Below are 7201 nucleotides of genomic sequence, written 5' to 3'. Positions count from 1 at the left end.
AGTGGCAAGGACAAACCATTAGTTTGATTACTACTAAGAGTCTACCACCCCTGCATATAAAAAGCATCCCTCAATTAAATTTGTCAAGCATGACAGAACATGTTTTATTTCTTTTTTTAAAATAATTATTGCACTGATATTGTCAGCTTTTTTTACCACAACATTGATGATTATGTTTTCTTCTAATTAGAATGAAGATTTTATTTAAAGTTCTCTGCTCAAATGATTTGGAGCAAAAGCTCATATAGATTTCAGGTGATATTAGATTGTTCTCATGCACAAACTTAAAATTATAGAGCTGGTATTCTTTTTGAAGAACCCATATTTTGTTCTTTTTTCTTAGGAGTCAGATAATTTCAGATTTCCAGCACTACAGGACTATAACGGGTACAGTGATAACCAAAGCTGGATGTGCCTGTGTTACCTCCTTGGCAGGCAGGAGCTGGCTCCGAGCTGCAGTGGAGGAGGTGGTGCAGCTTGTACTGCTGGAGGATTCTCAGCTGCAAATTATTGCCACAGATGCTGTGACTGCATCAAACCTATGTCCACTTGTGTCCTATCCCATCCCAGGCAGCAGGCATTTATGAGCATCTGCCTGCAGAGGAGCATGTGAATGGAGCTGTGTGCAAGAGCACAGTCATCTGCTTCTCACACCCCGCAGGGAAATGAAACCCTTCAAAATTCAAATGCAAACCACATTTTCCTAGTATGCTTCACCTTAGCTGGGATCCTTCAGTGATTTGGCTAAGTCTGGAACTTAGTGAGGATGCTCACTTTCATCTGTTAAGAAAAATTAGTGATCATGTTCAGCTTTTTAATGTGAAAGGATGAAAGCATTTCATGAGATAACTTCCAGGTATGTTTAGCTGTATTTCTGTTACTATGATTTTCCTTCAAAAATGACTTTGTTGTGCTTCCTGACCTCATGGTGGATTTGTTGCTGCCTTTATGATCTGGAAAATGAATTGAATTAACTCCCCTGACCAAGAAAGATGGTCCCTAGTTTCTACCTTTTACAGACTATGAAAGGCAGAAATTAATTAAAAAACCATAAAATATTTATTTCTAGGAGTAAGAGAATTGTATTCATTACCATTGCATTCCTTTTTGTACTTACAGTTGCCAATTATTTGTTCCATTGTAATCTCCCCTCAACTTTAGTTTAATTTTTAAAAATATTGTGTCTGGTTTTATCAGTATATGAATAATTTTCAATCTTTATATTTTGTTGTAATCCAATGGAAAGTGAGGAAAAAGGAGTCTCCTGCTCCCAGTTTTGGAAAGAAAACCAAAATATTTGATTTTATTTCTGAATTGCAAAATTATCTTCAAGGCATTTAAAACACCATCAAAAGAGGGACATACATGCAGAATACATAGCCAAAGGAGGAAGGGTAAAAGTATTTGAATTTCTTTACTATTCCATGGTCAGTACTGAAATATGAAAATCTATTTTTCTTATATTCCAGATAGCATTTCGCAGAGGGAAGAAAAGTTTTCTTTCCAAACCTGTATGTATATCAAACATTGAGATTTTTTTAATGCAGTAATATTTTGGGAAAAAAGGCAGTTTTTGTTTATTTTTGATAAATAAAAGTTCTTTTGCATTCCCCTTTTGATATTCTTTTTAACACAGTAGAAAAGAAAAAATAAAAAAGCAAGACAAAGTGGAGGAAAAACCAAAAAACTTGAAAGCAAGTGGAATTAGAAACTAAAATGATGGAAAATTTATGTCCATTTGAAACTTCTACATGCTACTGAATTTTATTTTGCCAATTAAATTACTTGGAAAAATACTTTCTTTCCAAATAAGTTGATTTTGATAAAAAACCTCTTTATAGAAACATTTTAAAATCAGAATTCTTTGGCAGTTTTTAATTCTGCTGGTGTTTGCCATAACGTGATATAAGGAGAATATAATTTAAGAAGAATTAAAAACCACTGAGTAACCTCTGTTTTCCATATAAAAAGCTTATTCATATCCATTCAGACTATTTTCCACTTTAATGCAACAGTTATTGAACTACTAAAATAGACATGTCCTTTCTATGGACCACACAATGTGTTCATTGGATAGAATTTACATGAAACCAGTTAAGTCAATAAGCCTTTGCTGAAAATACTTTTTTAATTGTCCTTATTTTTTTAGCTTTAGTAAGTATGCATTTGCTTGGGAGTCACAGAGTCATATGGAGAACAGGAGACATTTTAAATACTACTCTTCTAAACAAAAGCAATCACCAGAAGATACTAAGCTACTAAATATTTAACTGCTTTTACTTATTTAAAACAAGAAAACAAACAAAACACAAACAAACCTCCAAAACTTTAAAATAATAAGTAAACTTACACATCTATAAAGAGCATCCAATGTGCTACAGGTCAAACAGTAAAGCACAGCCTTGGACTTCCTTCAAGTCACAATGATATTTTTTAAATTAATACTTTAATTTTTCAACTTAAAGGAAAAAAACTGTCTTCAGGTTCAGAAATCAGCGTGTACACTGTTCCAAGCTTACCTAAATCCTTACAGAGGTGAGAGATGAGGAATATGAATTTTCTAAGATTTCTTAAAAAAAAATCACAAAAATTTGTTTAAAAGTAGCAGCCTTTTCAAATTCTCTGTGCCATGGAAAGGATGCTACCATTTTTATTTCTCTTATTTCTTACCTTGCTTTGCCAACAGGTAGAACAACTAATATTTCTGTGATGATGCACTCTAATTCCCAATTCTCATCCCTTCATCCCACCTGTGACACTTCCTTCCTTACTGAATTCTAAGAAGTCTTTTATGGGTGCAGGATAAGATTCTTATATTTGGGACTCTGTTCCCTAGGTTTTGAAAACCAGAAACCAAAAAGCTTTTCTTCACTTTTTAAAATCCATTCTTATTTAACTTAAATAACTACTCATATGCTTATAGCATTCATACGCTATTTTAGCTCAAGGCAGAAAAATCTTTGAAGGCATTTTTTTTCTAAAGGATTTCATACTGAAGTGATTCATCTTCTGGTGAAATGCTGTGATATTTTCCCATGAATTTTATGTGACATTGATCTGAAAGCTAAAATACCATTAGTGTTTAATATATGAAATACTGGATTCCAATGGATATGCATACATGGAGGTATAAATAGCCAGCATCTAATATTTGTCTTAATGGAGCCGACATTGGAGATTTGAAGATTCTTGGAAGGGCAGAGAAAGTTCTTTTCTGGCCCCTTGCTGTAGATAAAGTTAGTATTTTGTTGTCCTGTAAATATGCTTAGCCATATACAATAAGCACTGCAATTATTTTTTTTTATTTGTCTTAACTCCTAGTGACAAACACACTTTCATATGCAAGGATTCTGCACGTACAAGTTTAACTGGTTGGTAAGAGTGTCATCATTAATTTATGACCAAACTCTGAGAAAGGTGATTTGGGAAAGACATACAGGACATTTCTTGCTGATGGGAAGCTAGAACATGTATAAATATTGCATAAGATACTTTGAACAGCATTGAAGTACTTAAAGCAGGTTTAAAGCCTTTTTCTAAAAATGTATCAAACAGAAAATATTTAATTTATGTATTGTGTTTCAAAGATGCTGTGCCTGAATTGTGATGAAAATGCTAGTTTAGATTCAGGTAACCCTGTAGAACTCTACAGATTTTCAGAACACCTTGACAATATATCTTAGGTTTCTCTAGAGTTTTAAATGTTTATCCTCTGCAATGGAAAAATGCAATTTTTCCATAATTCATCCTTTGTCACTGAGCCATTAGAAAATCACAGAAAACCTGTGTTCAAAAATTATTTGGTAATGGAGATGGAAGTTGATATCTACTAGTAGCTTGGAATTAAATTAACTAAAAATGTTTCACATCTACTCTTTTTTTTTTTTTTTTGTTCAATTTTTTTTTCCATTCACAGACAAATATAATCATATTCCTTGAGTTTCAAAATTTTTGAAGCTATAGTTCTTCTAAAGTACACTGAATGTTAATTTTCTCTTCCATTTTCTATTTCAGAATTTCTTTTGAAATGAAGCTTTGTACATTTTATCTTTTCATCTACATCCTGAGCTGGAGAAATCTGAGGCAGAATTGAGAACTATCCTAAAATAAACAAGCATTCTCCTGAATATCCTTTGTTCCCTATTTCACTGAGGCTGGAAACAACTATATGTGAATGAGACACAGTCAAATAAACCTGTATTTTTTAGTAGCCAGAATTAAAAAGAAATGAAGGAAAATTGCTAGTGAAGACAGTCCTTAGTTCAGAATTGAGACAGAGACATACTGTAAATAGCCACAGACCGTTTTCTCTATTTTTTGTGGAGTATTTGCTCAGTTGATAAATTTCAAGAACACGTTGGTTAAATCCCAGAAATGTTTTATGGAAATTCTTAAGGCGTTATTCATGCCTGTTATCTGAACAGTTATTTCTGAATTTTCCTCCTCTGACCAATTACTCTGATGAGAATTTGGGGTTGATCTGATTCTGGATTGTCTAATTTAACCTTTATCAAATGGAGCCACCTTCAGGAAAGCCTGCAGATCTGTGAATATTTGTCATTCCACATGTCCAGAGAAGAACCCTGATGTCTTCAATTGTGAAAAATATTCAGAGACTTAAGACCAAAGAAACAATGAAACACAATTACTAATTTCTAACCATATGTCATGTATCATAACTCTCATATGGTAATTTTAAATTAGAATTCCACACACTTTGTTATTCCTTACTATGCAGGAGGCTTTACTTGTACAATATTTTACACATAAATGTAACTTCTTGAAGAAAATGGAATATAACACTAGGTTTACATAATGAGAAATTAAAACCTGTAAATTTTCAAATGGGATGCCAGGATTGTTTTCACAGTAAAAATTTTTATGTTTTTACAAGCAAAAATAATGAAATGGCATTCCAGTCCTGCGTAAGTAATATACAGAAAATTATTATGTTGATGTAAACACAGTTATTAGTTACTTAATAGATTAGTATCTTTACACTGTCCAGCTTCTCCTGCATTTTGTATAACAACCTCAATATTTAGATAAATATTACCTAAAAAATTATTTTTATTAGCTCCTCCTTAGCAGTTTTCTGTGAATGTCTTCTTGGACCACTAAGTATCATCACTGAAGAGTGACTAAGAGCTATTTATCAAGTGAAATCTTTCCCTGTTCACAGTGGATTTCCTTGGAACAAATTATTGCTTCATGAAAACCTTTCATATTTTTTCTTTCTAAGTAAACATAATTAAAACCAAGAAAAACATTGCTCCACCACAAAGGAATAAAGAGACACTGATGGGATAATACATGGTTCCTCTCCTTAGCTACAGGAGTTTGAGTGTTTTGGTTTTTTTCTCTTGTTAAAGTAATTTTTTTTTTCATTTTTAGCCACGAAAGGACTGTGATTGCCTTCCTGCAGCTCTAAATTTAAACAAGGAAAACATATGCCTTCTAATACCTTTAATCCTGTGTGTAATGCCTGTGTGCTGCAAATTGTCACAAGCTGGCATGATGCAAGGAAGAGCTGAAAGAGACAGAAAGAACAAGAATGGAGAAAAAAAAATCTAACCTTAAATTTAAAACAGCAGCATCTCAGTCATTGTAAACATGGCAAACAATAGGATTAGGGGGAGACTTACAGAAATTCTCTAATTAGATGACAAAATCATAGCTTGATTCCCTGGACCTTCAGGGCAATGGAGGAGAAAACTTGATCATCAGAAATTTCTAACTATTGCAAAACTGGTAGAATTAAGAATACAGGAATGTGGAAAAAAATGTCTTGGTTTAGCAGAATGCAGACTAGGTAATACAGAGGAAGTTTCAAGTAATTTCCCAGAGAACATGGCCAAAAAGAATATCTGAATAATGTAGCTGCATAATCTCCGCTTTTCTTTGTATTTCTGTTGTTTTATGGGGATACTTTAGAAAGAAAACAAAAGGTTTCATATCCCTGAGTGCTTACAAACAAAATGCATCTGAAAAACAAAAAGTACAAGCTGAAAGAAAGATGAGTCCAGTGAAATACTGAAATAAAGTTAATCGAAACTATACAACAAAATGGACAGTGACCACTGCAAGATGAGGGTTCCTTGTTCCTGAATGGCCTGGGCACACATTTCTACAGAGCTGTAGTGCATGAAGGTTCACACAAGGACCTGTAGCACTCATTCCCAATGGGGGCAGTCAAACTCAAAGGAAAGCCCATTAATGTCAACACTGTCTGCCTTACACTCCAATTTAACATTACCGAGAAGGGAGAAAAGAAGCTAGCAAAATCTTTAATTGATCAAAAACCAACAGATAGGTCTGAAAGCAAAAGTTCTTTCGAAGGACAAGACATGAGGAAACAATAAAACTGAACAAATGGGAACAGTGTCATCAGTAGTAGAATCAGAGAATTATAACCAAAACATTTCATGACCGCTTTGCTATTAGAATGAATTGCTCATACAGTGCCAATTTAAGATACTGTATCTGAAGCAACTACAAATATAAATGCAACTTTAATACACAAGTAGTTCAGAAAGTTATTATCTGTGTGTCCAAGCACCAAAATTTTTTCTATCTATTTGTCAGGCAGTATGAACAATATTCCAAAAGATTATGGACCAGGAAGCATTAAAAGCCTCTTCATTCTTTAAGAATCACAAAATTGGTTTGGAAGAGATCTCAAGGATCATTTGGTTGCAACCCTCCTGCCGTGGGGGACTATATTGCACATTTCATAGATCACTTGAAATGTTTATGAGCAATATTACTGGTTTTAATGACCCATTTCCTACCTGTTTCCCTAATACGAGAAAATAAGTAATAGCAAATGCTCCCCATCAGAGCCATCAAATACTACAAACCTTTCAGCCAAGGTCATGATGATAAAGTGAGCATGGATACAATCCAATCCAGAAAGTAAGAAAAAAGATTGTGCAAAAGTGTCTCAAATATCAGTCTGAAATGGACAGTGAATTAGTTGTCTTGTGTATATGCTGTGCCTTGATAAGTGTTTAATTTTGTATTACAAGGCTTTTTTAGCTTTCTTACTGGGATAAACTATCAAATTACCTTATTATGTTGCAGAACATGATTTTGTGCTGTTGTTTGCACTTGAACTGTATTAGTACTTTAATTAACCTCTTGTTAAGGAAAGATGCTTTTATTCTCTGATCAAGATTTATCTTCTACTAACAACAGAAAA

The 7201-nt window shown here is 33.5% G+C and overlaps 1 long non-coding RNA gene across 1 annotated transcript; it reads left to right on the top strand.

Moving 5' to 3' along the window:
* The first annotated feature begins 582 nt into the window (after positions 1–582).
* LOC136287861 (uncharacterized) lies at positions 583–5406 on the top strand. The gene is made up of 4 exons (XR_010720395.1): positions 583–856; positions 1470–1511; positions 3322–3375; positions 4015–5406. It is a non-coding gene; the product is annotated as an uncharacterized lncRNA (long non-coding RNA).
* Positions 5407–7201: the final 1795 nt, after the last annotated feature.

The sequence above is a fragment of the Chamaea fasciata genome, unplaced genomic scaffold, assembly GCF_029207755.1.
Source record: "Chamaea fasciata isolate MVZ Bird 193981 ecotype frontalis unplaced genomic scaffold, bChaFas1.0.hap1 SCAF_3, whole genome shotgun sequence".
In the NCBI taxonomy this organism is placed as follows: domain Eukaryota; kingdom Metazoa; phylum Chordata; class Aves; order Passeriformes; family Sylviidae; genus Chamaea; species Chamaea fasciata.
The sequence above is the reverse complement of the archived record's forward strand: the minus strand, read 5'-3'. Positions and strand labels throughout refer to the sequence as shown.